A 15,529-nucleotide genomic window follows, 5' to 3' on the forward strand; every position below is an offset into this window, starting at 1 on the left:
TGATGGAGATTTGTGAGATGCACATCCAGGGCACGAAGCTCCCGTTCCACCACATCCCAAAGATGCTCTATTGGGTTGAGATCTGGTGACTCTGGGGGCCATTTTAGTACAGTGAACTCATTGTCATGTTCAAGAAACCAATTTGAAATGACTCGAGCTTTGTGACATGGTGCATTATCCTGCTGGAAGTAGCCATCAGAGGATGGGTACATGGTGGCCATAAAGGGATGGACATGGTCAAGAACAATGCTCAGGTAGGCCGTGGCATTTAAACGATGCCCAATTGGCACTAAGGGGCCTAAAGTGTGCCAAGAAAACATCCCCCACACCATTACACCAGCACCACCAGCCTGCACAGTGGTAACAAGGCATGATGGATCCATGTTCTCATTCTGTTTACGCCAAATTCTGACTCTACCATCTGAATGTCTCAACAGAAATCGAGACTCATCAGACCAGGCAACATTTTTCAGTCTTCAACTGTCCAATTTTGGTGAGCTCTTGCAAATTGTAGCCTCTTTTTCTTATTTGTAGTGGAGATGAGTGGTACCCGGTGGGGTCTTCTGCTGTTGTAGCCCATCCGCCTCAAGGTTGTGCGAGTTGTGGCTTCACAAATGCTTTGCTGCATACCTCGGTTGTAACGAGTGGTTATTTCAGTGAAAGTTGCTCTTCTATCAGCTTTAATCAGTCGGCCCATTCTCCTCTGACCTCTAGCATCAACAAGGCATTTTCGCCCACAGGACTGCCGCATACTGGATGTTTTTCCCTTTTCACACCATTCTTTGTAAACCCTAGAAATGGTTGTGCATGAAAATCCCAGTAACTGAGCAGATTGTGAAATACTCAGACCGGCCCGTCTGGCACCAACCACCATGCCACGCTCAAAATTGCTTAAATCACCTTTCTTTGCTATTCTGACATTCAGTTTGGAGTTCAGGAGATTGTCTTGACCAGGACCACACCCCTAAATGCATTGAAGCCACTGCCATGTGATTGGTTTATTAGATAATTGCATTAATGAGAAATTGAACAGGTGTTCCTAATAATCCTTTACACTGTAAAAAAAAAAATCGTAAAAAAACGGTCAATGACTGGCAGCTGCGGCTGCCAAACAAAAACCGTAAAAATAAAGTAAAATATCGTAATTTAAATGAAATGCAAAAAACTTTTACAGAAATTTTTCCTTAAATTTTTTACAGAAAAACACTGTTATTTTACAACTATTTCCTGAATTATTACGATCAAACACCTTCATTGTAAAAAAATCCCATAAAAAAAACAGTCAAATGACTGTCAGCAACGGCTGCCATACAAAAACCATAAAATTAATGTCAAATATCTTAATTTAAATAAGTGCAAAATACTTTTACAGAAATCTTCATTAATCTTTTTTAACAGAAACACACAGTTAAAACACAGTTATTTCACATTTATTTCCTGATTTATTTACTGAAAAACATGCAGTTAATTACATGCATGATTTGCTTTGACTATATACGTCACTACATCAGCAACTACACAGTTACTGTCAGTTAAATAAAGAAACATGCAGCATTTCATCAGTGTTTATTTGCTCATCCTGGACTGAAGCTCAGGCTCTACTCTTCAACACAATGGTGACACACGAAACACCATACAGAAACACTTTAAACCCCAACAGAACATTAAACACTACCAGATCTCTCAGGATCGCAGCATTTTCACTTATTACAATCCAGACTTTATTTCTTTCATACTAACATTATTAATGAGAATTAACAGAGGTTTAGAAGTTGAAGCTTTATTGAAAAGAATAAAGTTTGATGTCACCATGATGGAGATCAGTATTTGCTTTAGTTGGGCTCTTGAACTTTTAGTGTTGAACTTTAATGTTTCTCTGGCTGCATTAACTGTGTGTCTCTGATGCATATTTATTATCGTAAGAGTCTAAGAGAAACTCAGGTCAGATAATGTTGGTCGCTTAGTAGTGAGTATAGTCATCATGTAGAGTCCGGCTCCATTGATACCATCTGAAGTACAATATCTGATTATGTCATTAAATATTAGTTATTCATTTTTCATGACAAGGCTTCTATAAAACATTCTCCAGTGCTGTGATACTCAGATTTTATGAAGTAAATACAGAAAATATTTGACAGGATCATATAGACTCACTCAGATATCAAGAATCAGCGTATGAATCACAACAATGGTGACAATGAAAAAAAAAACTTTTTTGGTTGTCACCATTGTTGAGATTCATATGTTGATTCTTGATGTCTCTATACAACTAAAAAAACCACAAAGCTTTTTTTGTGTAATATATATATATATATATTTTTTTAAATGCAGGTTGTTATAATACTGATACCACAATATTCAAGGGTCATGTGATAAATTATGACATTAATTAAAAACTTTGTATAAAGCTAAATTCCACCTACATACTCTGTAATCTAAGCTATCATATACAGAGATTTGACTGTCATATCAGTGAATCAGATCATCATATGATGACTATAACATCATCAATTAATGATCAAGATCATCTGATATTTTCTCCAGCATTTATGACAAACGTGTATCAAATACACAGTTAAAGCAGCCAGAGAAAAGCATAAGTTAAATCTCAAGGGTCATGACCCCAACTAAAGCAGACACTGATCCCAATCATGGTGACATCAAACTTATTTTAAAGTTTTTTACACTTTATTTAAATTAGCATATTTTACTTTAATTTTATGGTTTTTGTTTGGCAGCCGTAGCTGCCAGTCATTTGACCCTTTTTTTACGATTTTTTACAATGAAGGTATTTGATCATAATAATGCAGGAAATACCTGTAAAATAACAGTGTTTTTCGGTTTATTTAAATTAGCATATTTTACTTTAATTTTATGGTTTTTATTTGGCAGCCGTAGCTGCCAGTCATTTGACCATTTTTTTACGATTTTGTTTTACAATGAAGGTATATGATCGTGATTATTCAGGAAATACCTGTAAAATAACAGTGTTTTTCAGTTTATTTAATTTAGGATGTTTTACAGTTTTTTGTGGAGCTGACAGTCATTTGACCATTTTATCATTTAACTGTTTTGTTTCTGTTAAATTACAGATTATATTTGTAATTTTACATACATTTTTATGTAATTTAAGAAAACAGAAAATATACTGTATGAAAAATACAATCAATTTTCTGTATAAAAAATGTGAATTACTGTAATTTGTCATTAATGTCACAATACCTAAAATAACAGCTGAATTTTTATTTTACAGATATTATTTGTAATTTTACAGTGTTTTGAGTATAATTTAAAATTAAAGAAAATGATCGTCAAAAAATCACAGTTATTTTCTGTAAAATTAGGATTTTTTTTTACAGTGTAGGTGAGTGTATATGTGTGTGTGTGTGTGTGTGTGTGTGTGTGTGTGTGTGTGTGTGTGTGTGTGTGTGTGTGTGTGTGTGTGTGTGTGTGTGTGTGTGTGTGTGTGTGTGTGCGCTGCCAATCGATTAAAAATGTACTTGATTAATCAAAAGAAAATTCTGTGATTAAAAACAGTTACATTTTTGTAGGTTTATATTTAGTTTATATATTTTATAATGTATTAATTTCACAGTTAATCTCCAAATTAATGTGGAACCAACATAAAGAGAGTACATTTCAAATACTTGTTTAATGGCATCTTTATGTGAATGAAGGTCAGAATCACTGATACTAATACAGCTATTGATGTCTGGATAAATTTTTCAAAACTATATAAACATTTTAATGCCTGTAGGATTCAAATGTAATGCTTTTTAATGCAATTTAATGCCTTAATTTTCGCAAAATCCATTTAATGCCTTTTAATGCCCCGCGGAAACTGAAATGAAAAGCTTCCGCTGCGCACACACGCCGCTCATGTAGACAGTGTGGTTTGGCCGTTGGTAAAGTGCTGCTACTATACAATATTGACAACATGATTACTATACTATTTACCTGCAAAGCATCCCTAAGTATGAGAAGCCCACGTTTTTTGGTGCGAACCGCAGAATCACACCGTGGAACGCCTCCAAGGCAGATGTTTGGTGGACAGGGCTCAGCTTTTTCACATCACCAAGAACACGCTTGTTCATCAGCACCTTCTCCAGCTTGTAGATGGCCTTTGTTGCTAGAGGAGGACGGAGAATAACCAACACATAAAAGATGATGAGTGCAGAGCAGCTGAGAGTACACTACAGGATCAGCATAAATGCTATTAAATAGTGGCGTACCGGGGTTCAGCCAATTGTTTTTGTCAGTGGAAGGAGGGTGAAGGCACTTGGGGAAGAGTGGATGTTCATGGATATGCACATTCTGGATGTGATTGAGAAGAGACGTCCATTTTGCCCCTGTTTCCTCTCCATCTGAAGAACCGGATGCTGACCAGTAGAGGTGATTTTTGATGCTCTTTTTCCACATTTTGACCTTGTTGCAGTCTTTCTCCTTGGACATGGCATCTATCTTTTCCAGACTGGATAAGCCCTTCCTTTTCCATACGGACACTGCTTCCCACTTTATTGCTCTGTGGATCATAAACAGGCATAACATTTCTTTAAATAAAGACTTCTAAAGTCTGAAATCTAATTAATTTCTCAAAATGTCCCAAGAGTTTCCCTGGCAAATACTGCAAATACTTGTTTTTTTATAATCCATTTACCTGTACGAGCTGGATATCAACAATTTTGTTTGTGCTGAGATCCATCATGGAGTACGAGCCATACATTGTGCAATGGCCTGGACTGTCAGCTCTCATATCACCACCGAGAGAACAGTTTCTCTCTGTTTTAGTCCCTCAAGCAGGTCGCTCTGGCATGATCTCCACTCATGCAGCACAGAAGGCAGAATGTAGTTGTGCACATGATTTCGATGTGTCATTCTGCTGAAGGTTCTCACATGCAGTGTGTTGAGCACCTGTGAAGTAAAATCAGAAATAGCATGAACTACATCCCACTGTAGCGCTGTGTGGTGCACTGGCCTTATAAACCTTTGAAAAATAAATGTCATTATTTATACAAACCTTGTTAGTCTGCATGAAAGAGCCGCCAGTGTAGTAGACAGCGGCTGATAGGTGCAGATTGCCTGCCGGAGAGCTGCCCAGAAGTGGTTGACTCCTCCACTCTCTGAATGAACAATGCTGGCACTTCTGGGTCACAGAGAGGAATGTTCCTTTTACAAATTTGATCACCTTGCAGACGCTCGAGCAGGTGGGGCAGATTTTAAAAAGCTAAAGCAGGCACTCCTCATATACCAAGTATTTCACCATGTCCTGCGGTGGCTTGGTTGGTGCTCTATCGACAAAGGAAACCACACAAAAAAAATACTTGTTACAAAGTGTATTATTTTTTTATTTAATTTATTTTAATTTTTAACCTTCATAGTAAATAAAACAACAATCACATCAGCATCAATTAAAATTATGTTGGGGAAGAGATTATTCCTATTATGTTTGATTAACAAAGATCTATAACTAGGGATGTCCCGATCCGATCCACGTCATCGATATCGTGCCCAGAACGCTAGATCGGAGGGGAGAAAAAAATATGATCCGATACCTTTCCAACACAAACCATGGGGAAATCTAGCTTAAGCCATCTCCTAAATGCTTGAATATTAGCATTTCCCTTGCTGCCACATCCAGTAAAGCGGCACAGCCTGTCACGTGATAACAGAAGTAGCCAATTATAGTCGCATGAGTAAGAGAGTTAGCTAACTTACAGAATAGCCATGTCAGCGGTGTGGACGTATTTTAACCTTAAAGAGATAAAAAGTCCAACGGTCGAATGCAAAATTTGCAACGCAAATGTTTCGAGGGGTGGCAGTGATGTTGGTCGGTTTAACACCACAAACTTAATTAAGCATTTGGAAAAACACCACACGACATCAGGAATTTCTGCAAGCAACGGCTGCAAGGAAGAGCAAAACGCCCCGACAGCAGACATGGCCGGAATCAATACAAAGTCGAGAGAAACGTGGTATCGGGACATCCCTATCTATAACAAATAAAGTTAACTTACTGTTCACTGGTGGTGTCAACCAATTCAGACATGCTGGAGTCATCAGGATCTGCCATGTTGAAACTGATCACAGATTCCTGAAAAGAGGGAAACTCCAGGAGAGAGCGCTTTGGTGGTCTATCAGGTGATCCTGCTCTCCGCTTCAGTGGAGATGAAGAGCAGAGCGGAGGAAGCTGGGATGTGGTGTTGCACACAGAGACACTCTTCGTGGACACTGTAGCTTGAGGACCTGTAAAATACAGTAATATGGATGGTAATAGGAATGCTTTATGTATAGTGTTTATATTTGTAAGAGAGGTGGAGCTATGCAAGTAGAACAGATTTTTTTTAAAACATTTCTGTCCTTGCAAGATTTCATACAGGGCGCATGACATTCATCAGAATGTTACTGGAAGTAAAAAAAAATTATAGTGTGAGATAGTGGTTCAACGGATTTGAGTTACAAATCATACTTTTTCGGATCAGCAAGAAAAAAATTATTTCATACTTAAAGCCCACTTTACTCGGATACAACAGCAAAAACTACTAGCCTAGCTAATAAAGTTAAACCATTATTAAAGGCAAGTAATCAGTAAAAAATAAAAACAAATATATGAATTACAAATAATAGTCTATCAAAGTTACAAATAAAGTTAGGTTTAACTATTAATTTCAGGTAAAAAAAAAAATTAATTAAATGTTAAAAAAAAGAAGTATTAATTTCGGAGGTTGTGTGCTCTGAAACATGCCTCTCTCTCTGTGTGTGCGTTTGTGGCAGTGAGCACCCTCTTTTAGCGATGTTATGGTTTAAAAATCTACTGAATGTGAAAACAAGCAAGACAAAACACGTGCAAATTTCAAAAAGACAAACTAGGCACTTGACCTCTCAGCATACCTGTATTATTAGACAGTCGTGTGGCCACAGTGCTGTTACCCACACACTGATCTGTCTGACATCCAACTTCTCGGGTGACTTTCTGCGTGTCGTCACGTTGGCACTCGGTCTCTCTTGTGGTTGGAAGGCACTGCTTTGTGAACAGATAATAGTTGAAATTATGTGTCTAAAGAATCATAGTGATGCACATAAACAAAAAAGAACCACGTTAGAGGGTTGCAGAATTTCATAGAGTTACTGTGGACTACCTAGTATAATTATAACATAAGCACACAAGGCAACTTACACTCACTGGTGGGCACGCTCTGCCGATGATGGCTCCAGGTGTCGGCATGACGGGAGGATGAGGGCCGAGGCGGGAGATAGTCGGTTCGGCCCCATTCACCAGTAACAGCGGATTATCAGTGAATCCCAGTTGTCTCCGATGAAAGTTCATAAAACTATCCTATGTAAAATGATCACTACACAGGCGGGTGTTGGCGGTGATCCTCAGCACTCCATCGAGGTGGCTCTTCACAAAATTAATCCACCTCTTCCTGATGTGATCGTTTTTGGGAAATTTAAATAAGGACACAGATCTGTTTTGTACGTGATCGCATCCAGGTAATACGCATTATCATGCCGAAGGCATAGCTAGCAGCCTGTAGTGACTAATAGTACTGACGGTAACACGCGATTGAGCGGCAAACTGATGTGAATGTGCTCTAGTTATATTGTTAGGGCCGGGGCCAGCCTAAGCAGCTCCAGTGCGTCATCGACAGTAGGGGCGGGGCCAGCCTCAGTGGCTCCATTGTGTCAGAACCACCGTTTTAGCCCAAAAAATCCTGAAAACAACAATGGTGAAAAACTGTTTAACAGTCTCACTCCACAATTAAGTAGCTTGGATGCCAGCCGAACTTAGCCCTGCCCACAACATTTGAGGTCGGGAAGTTCGGTCTGGACTTTATCCGTTGCGGAGCAACTATGCTCTAACAAAAGCTGTTCGGACCAATCAAATATTCAGGGCGGGCTTTATACGATGATGGACAGATGGTGGACAGTAACGTAAATCCACGTCACCAAAGAGCGCTCGGGTTGAATTTGTTTACAACAAAGAATGGCTGCCGCTGGAGAATTGAGATGTGTAGATTCAGCAATTGCGTCTGTTATAGAAGATATCGACGACAGCACATTCATTTTAAAAGAGAAACAAAGAACCGCGATCAAGACATTTGTTGATCGATAAATATGAATGAAGAACATACGTCACTTACTCCGCTGCTCTGATTGGTTGTAGGTCTATCCAATTGAGCACAGAGGCAATAGGCTTGTTCGACTTGAATCGGCGCTGCACAGACCGATCAGTTTATGACATCAAAGCACCGCGAGAGCGATTAGAGAGCGAACGGCTCCTTATGCTTTTGAATCACTCTCGCGGTACTTTGTCTGTGCAGCGCCGGTTCAAGTCGAACAAGCCTATTTTCTTTCCTGGTTCGGTTGAAACACGCCCCATAATCACAGCCCAATGGAGCCGAATCAGACTCACACTCTGACTAGAATATGACAACGTCAGGCTAACAATTAAGTACTTCACAGTTCTCAGTCTTTATAATGTGTTTCAGCAATACATTTCTAACATTTATTTATAATGTTTTTAGATTTTTTTTTTTTTTTAATTGCCTTTACAGTGACTTAAAATAAAAGTGCAAATAGCTGTACACTACATAGCATCATGACGTGATTCATTCTAACCAATGAGACTGCTGGAACTTTGCATCGCTGGTGCAATTTCCAGATTTGACAGCTCTGCCCCAAACATTAGTAATTTCTGAGTTTTCTATTAAGATTATTGGTCAAAATGGTAATGAATGATTTAATTGAAATTAAATTACACCCACTTTAGTGGTTTATCTGAATATGTGCATAATATATTATTCTTCTGCTGTTTAAATGAACGTACATCCATTGTGGTTGTACATTTTACTTTTGCTGTTAATTTGATTTATCATTGTTTTTACGTTGCTATGTACGCTGTGACTACGACTAAGCTAGGCATGATGGTCATGTCTTTGTTTTAAAGTTTTAAATAATGCCTGCGCCTGTAGATCAATTAATTTTGTCCAGAGCGGTGGGAAACTCGTTTTCAGTAAAATTAGGAAAGAGGTGGTAGGCTATTTGTGTTTTTACCATGTTTAGTTCATGAGTTATTGATCTGGGAAAATTCGAATTTGTTACTGTCTCTGTTGGTTTGCGCAGCACACACACACACACACACACACACACACACACACACACACACACACACACACACACACACACACACACACACACACACACACAAACAACTTATCTTACCTCGTCCCCTGCTGGGGCGATTAACACGCTGGTTTTCACACACCCAAACATATCCACTCCATTTCCATCGCTGACAGAAATGCACGCATGCGCAAAACAACACACTCATCTAAGTTGTCTTTTGTTTCTTTTGATTTTCGTTTTGTTTGTTACATTAATACTAAAAACGGCTTCTACGGGGCCATAACGTAAGATACAAAGTAATGGAGCCTTTTATACATTGTCGTGTTTATTTAGAAATAAATAATGGACAAATTAAGTCTTTGGACGCCTCAGATGTAAAGTCAAAGTGACGCCAAAATGAATGGGAGTCATTGGAATGCTAACAGCAGGTGAAGTTCTGCTACGATGGCGGCTCCCGCGAGGCTTCAACTTCCGGCTGATGGATTACCCCCTTGGCGATGTGTTGTGTTGCCGGTCTTTCATGTTGTGTTATCTCTATCGGCTGGCCAGACCCGAGCGCCACACAGTGGCCTGGATGAATAGTTCCAGTGTCGGTATGCACTCGGAGACTGTCCTCGCTACAGCCAGAGTGCAGGTGTGGACACAGGGCCGTATTAAAGGGTCATGAAACCCCCCTCTTTCAGCTCAGGTCTAGCTCACAATCTTTTTGAAAAATGCAACTTAAATGGGCGTGGATGCTGTGAGAAGAAGCGAGGGAGTGGGTGTGTTTTGGCCATCACTGTCATCGCCAGTGGCCCATGCATATCGACTGTCACTAAAAAGCAGTGGTAAAACGTGAGGAAATGCTATATATTTTTTTTATAGCTGGCAAAGTTAAAGTCTAATGAAATACACTGACACTTTATTATTGTCCTTTCCAAAGTAACTGCCCAGATAGCACAAGTCTATTTGATGTGATGTTTACATCTGGAAGACGTATTTTTAAGTGTGTTTGCTCATCTGCAATACGTCTATAGGACGTTTCCTGTCAGATATCAAATAGACGTTTAGAAGATGTCAGTTGAACATGCATTCTAAATCATTACATCTTAAAGACATCTTCTAAACGTCTATTTGACATCTGACAGGAAAAGTCCTACGTATTGCAGATGAGCAAACACTCTTAAAAATACGTCTTCCAGATGTAAATATCACATCAAATAGACTTGTGCTATCTGGGTGAATGCCCTGCTACATATATTAGCCTACAGTAATCGTAATTCTATTTAAAACATATTAATGTAGGCTACATGTATAATTATAATGTCATTATAAAATATATAGTTGTTTATATAGACACTAAATGACTACATTTGAAAATAATAAATTTTCCGCTTAAAAAAAAAACGTTCCGTGCATAGCCTAGATCTACGCGCCCGCTGAACTCCCATGATAAAGATGGCTGTGTGGAGGTGGAGGACTTCTCATTTTAGACACACAAACACACACACATACCTCTGAAGGGATAGAAAAGTCCTCGGGACTACCGCATCACTCGCAAGACGCAACATGCATTGGTCGTCAACAAGGCGAAGTCCACCATTCTCTCTCGAGAAATTTTTTTGCGGCACATCCTATAGTTTAGATGTGTCCGTGGTTGATCAAACCAACCGCCCGGAGCCAGAGTCCAGCCCTGGCAGAATCGCGGGGAAACATATTCAACACACTTGGACTTTTGCACCACGAAAACAAACACTTGTTGTTGCGTCCCATGATTGTCTCTCTCATCTACTACGCAATATCACAGTTTGACATGTCTGTCATTGGAAAGATCCACGTGGTGTCATGAATAATTAAGAGACAGTGTCTTCTCATAGGATATGAACTCAGTCTCATTAATTGTAATACCAATAATCCTTCGTACTTATTTCGGGCAAATAATTGACTCGGGTCTTCGTTCAAGGTTCATTTGTTTACTGAAAGTTCTTGCACAAATAGAAAATAAACAATAAAAAAAACTCCGGTCAAAAACTGTGTTGCTCCGTCTTTCTTTCGTTCTCTGAGGAAGTGCGAAATTCTTAAAGGGAATGTCAATTCTTAAAGGCACTAAAGACAGTTCCAATACTAAAACAGCAAACCATTAGAACTTAATGGGGGGCAACTAATGTACATAAATAACAAAATACTTAAAAACTTACTCAAACATTTAAGCGTTTAATTATTCCAATTATGACTCTTACATCCCCAGCCCCTAATTGTATAGGTAGGCAAACTATAACAATTACCAAACTTTGATTATCTTGAGCCATAAACCTTTAGAGTCTTTGAAGTCACACTTCCATTCAATCTATAATCAGACAGCTTCTTGTAGAAGACATATCTTTGAGATGGGTCGATTCAGTGTGTTGCCTTTCGTCTTAAGACACACACTGCGAACATTTCCCTTAGAGTCTGGCATTGTCTTGATAACGCGACCTATCATCCATGAATTCCGAGGTGCATTGGAATAAACAATCAGAACTATATCTCCAATCTCGAAATTTCTTTTCAGTCTGGACCATCGCTGGCGTTCCGGCAGAAGGGGCAAATATTCCAGCGTCCACCGATGCCAGAAGAGATCCGCCAGGTATTGAATTTGTTTCCATTTACGCCTTGCATAGACATCATCTTTTTTGAACACACCTGAAGGTAAAGCTGGTTGTTTCCTCATGAACAACAGATGGTTCGAGGTCGTTAGGGTCATCAGAAATTTTGGTAACGGGCCTATCATTGATGATTGATTCAACCTCACACAATAGAGTATGTAAGCCATCATCGTCCAATACTTGCTGTTTCAGTACAGAATTCAGAACCTTTCTCACAGTGCGAATCTGACGTTCCCAGACTCCGCCATGGTGAGATGCGCCAGGAATGTTAAATACCCACTGAATTTCTTTCTTCAGCATTTCTTCTTCAATTGTTGATTGATTCAAATTCTGCAGTGCTTCACGCAACTCCATTTCAGCTCCTGTGAAGTTCGTTCCATTATCTGAACGAATTATTGAAACATGACCTCTCCTGCTAATAAATCGCCGTATAGCGTTGACACACGCATCTGTGTCTAGAGAACGTGCAACTTCTAAATGAATGGCTCTAACGGTGAGGCAGGTAAAAAGCACACCATATCTCTTGACCATAGAGCGTCCTCTTTTCACCTCAAACGGTCCGAAGTAATCGACTCCAGTATTAGTGAATGGTGGTTTGTCTGGCAGTAACCTATCTTCTGGCAAGTCGGCCATTTTTTGCACACCACTCTTTGCATGTAGTCGTCTGCAGACGAGACACGCATGAATTATTTTTCTAACTGCCGAATTTGCTTTAGGAAGCCAGTAAGAACTTAGCCAGCTTAGCAAGAACATGGTTTCGTCCAGAATGACCAACGCTTTGGTGAAAATGTTGAAGAACTAAAGTGCATATATGGAAGTCTTTATGCAAGATGATGGGATGCTTTGATTCTTCAGGCATCGCCGATCTGCTCAATCTTCCTCCAAATCTTAACAAACCATCCTCAAGGTAAGGATCCAATCGGAATATGCAGCTGTCTTTCTTGACATGCATCTTTCCTTGTTGCAACATTTTTATTTCCTCCGGAAATTTCTGCTTCTGACTGTAACGAATTAGATCCAGCTCAGCATTCACCATATTCTTCATGGTAGGTGTTCTTTTTTGCAAACTTCCTTTGTAGGTAGTCATTGCATTTTGTAATGGAACGCTTTGAATATTTGGATATTTTTCCGTTTTACTGATCCTTCTATGAATCTCCTTCCTCTTGCGACTTAAATCCAGCAGGACTTCTTTGAGATAACCATGCTACGGCCTTCTTTAGACGATGCCAGCTTGAATAATAACCAACAAGATGTTCTAGTCCTTCCTTACTGTCCTGAGTGTATATTGCATTGACAGTGGAAACCTTTTTGAGCTCTCTGTCGTCCTCTGCAAGTGACTTTGGATCCCCTGGTTGAACTGGTCACTCACATTGCGGCTTCAACAGGAAACTAGGTCCTTTGATCCAGTTTTTGCTTCTGATCAAGTTGTCAGCATTCAGACCTCTCGAAGCTTGGTCTGCAGGATTTTCTTTAGAGCTTACACATCTCCACTGAGAAGGTTTAGAGGCCTCTCTAATTAATGAGATTCGATTAGCAACAAATGTCTTAAATCTTGTGGAGTCATTCTCTATGTATTTCAGCACCATGGTACTGTCAGTCCAAAAGTTAGACTCCTCGAGATCAATATGAAGCTCCTGTCTCAGCATTCTATCTATTTTGACTTCGATGGTGGCTGCTGTCAACTCCATTCTTGGAATAGTAACCTGCTTGAGTGGCGCTACTCTTGACTTTTCCATCATGAATGTGCAGCTCTTTTGATCGTGATCGTTTGTCAACAAGAAGTATGTGACAGTCCCGTATCCATTCTCACTAGCATCTGCAAAGTGGTGCAATTGAAAAGTCTTGACATGCCCAAAATCTGCAATTTGATGCATCTACTCACATTGAAGTTTGCGAGCTTGTGCAAATCTTCCAGCCAGGATAGCCATCTTTCAGCCTTTTCTCTACAATTTCCTCATCCCATCCTACTTTCTCTTTACACAGGTCCTTCAGAATGAGCTTTGCTGGTAGCACAAACGGTGCTAGGAACCCAAGGGGATCGTAAACTGAGCCAAAAACTGATAATATGCCTCTTCTGGTGAATGGTTTGTTTTGCACTTCGATCTTAAAATGAAATGTGTCCTTTTCTGTACACCAGTGAATTCCCAATGCTCTCTCCATGGGAAGTAACTCACTATCCAGATCGAGGTCTTTCACATCAGTGGCTCGTTCTTCTTCAGGTATGGACAAAAGTACAGCTCTGCCATTACTAGTCCATTTTGTCAAATGGAATCCACCTTGCTTACAAAGCGCTATGATATCCCTTGAAAGAGTGATTGCTTGTTCTTCTGTTGCCACTGATTTAAGGCAATCATCAACATAAAAATTCTTCAAAAGGGTCAGAGCTGCTTCTGGAGTAGTGTCGTTGATTCCATCTTCTGCTGTTCTTTCGAAGAGCGTAACAACAACAACTTGGTGAAGAGGTTGCACCAAACAGGTGTACACACATCCTGTACTCCACCTCCCCTTGATCCAGGTTGCCCTGCTGCCACCAAAGGAACCTCAGGAAGTCTGCATCCACACTAGGTACTCGAACCTGATAAAACATTGATTCAATGTCAGCCATCATTGCAATCGGCTCCTCACGGAATCTGACCAAGACTCCAATAAGTATGTTGGTCAGGTTGGGCCCCTGAAGTAACTGATCATTCATAGAAAATCCTTGGTAAGATGCATTACAGTCAAAGACAACCCGAATTTTCTTCTTCTTCTGATGATAAACCCCGTGGTGAGGAATGTACCACACCTTTCCATCATCACGGTTCAACTCTTCATAAGGTACCTTCTCAGTGTAGCCTTTCTTAATGATGTTGTTCATAAATCCAATGTAATCCTCATGGAACTTAGGATTCTTTTTTAATCTTTTTTGAAGACTCTTGAGACGCTATTCTGCTACATCCCGATTGTTTGGCATCTGGATCTTGCCATTCTTTAGAGGCAATTTCATGCAGTAGTGACCATCCAAAAGCTGAGTAGACTCGGTCCCAGACATCATGAACTGTCTGTCTTCTTGAGACATTTCAGACTTATCCTCATATCGACGTTCAGGAAAATCAAGATTGAACTGCTTCACCAGCAAATCTTCAATCTTCTCCACGGATGTATGATTCACTGTATAGCTATGTACAGATTTTCTTGTCTTGATGCTCTCTTCTTTTGGTCCATTCACTATCCAGCCAAGAGCCGTCTTCACTGCATAAGGTCCATTGTTTCTGCTGTTTATCACCTTCCATGGTTCCATGGCCTTATAAGCGTTCACTCCAATCAGTAACCCAACTGTCGCATCAATATGTGGAAGACGAACTTCATGCAGGTAAGGCCATTTCTCAATATCTTTTTTGTTTAGGAATATTTTCTTCAATGTCAAGACATTGGGTAAATCAATGAAAGTATTCTCTTCTAAACCACACACCTCTAAATCAGACAGCAAGTATCCTTGCACCTTTCGTTGTTGACCCATGGTACAAAGCAGAAAATCAGTCTTCTTGCCCTGCATGTTTAGTCGATTCTTGATGTCTTCCGTGCAAAAGGTAGTTGTGCTTCCCGAGTCTAGGAAAGCATATGTCTCTACTGATCTTTCACTCTTCTTTGATTTCACCTTTACAGGTATAATGTAGAGGATGCACTCATCATCACCAGCCCCGGTGTATCCACAAGTTTCCTGACTCAGTGAGAGAAGAGCATTAGAAACTGAAAGGTCGTGGTCTTTAGACTTTTCACCTCGGTTACCTTCTTGTTTG

At 39.8% G+C, this 15,529-nt stretch overlaps 1 protein-coding gene across 4 annotated transcripts in view; it reads right to left on the reverse strand.

Moving 5' to 3' along the window:
* LOC143738532 (uncharacterized) overlaps positions 1–9,378 on the reverse strand; it is a 158,364-nt gene extending 148,986 nt beyond the window's left edge. Inside the window, exons 1-5 of one of the 4 annotated variants that reach the window (XM_077230524.1) lie at positions 7,175–8,065; positions 5,018–5,288; positions 4,658–4,911; positions 4,233–4,522; positions 3,958–4,129 (exon numbers count right to left, since the gene is read on the reverse strand). The gene's annotated coding sequence lies outside the window, so the exon portion shown is untranslated. Of the gene's footprint in view, positions 1–3,957; positions 4,130–4,232; positions 4,523–4,657; positions 4,912–5,017; positions 5,289–7,174; positions 8,272–9,222 lie in introns of those variants that run through there. The other 3 variants (XM_077230520.1, XM_077230519.1, XM_077230522.1) reach the window with 3 other exon arrangements.
* Positions 9,379–15,529: the final 6,151 nt, after the last annotated feature.

This window comes from Siphateles boraxobius, unplaced genomic scaffold, assembly GCF_051911475.1.
Source record: "Siphateles boraxobius isolate OS27281-9 unplaced genomic scaffold, OSU_SipBor_1 148, whole genome shotgun sequence".
In the NCBI taxonomy this organism is placed as follows: Eukaryota; Metazoa; Chordata; class Actinopteri; order Cypriniformes; family Leuciscidae; genus Siphateles; species Siphateles boraxobius.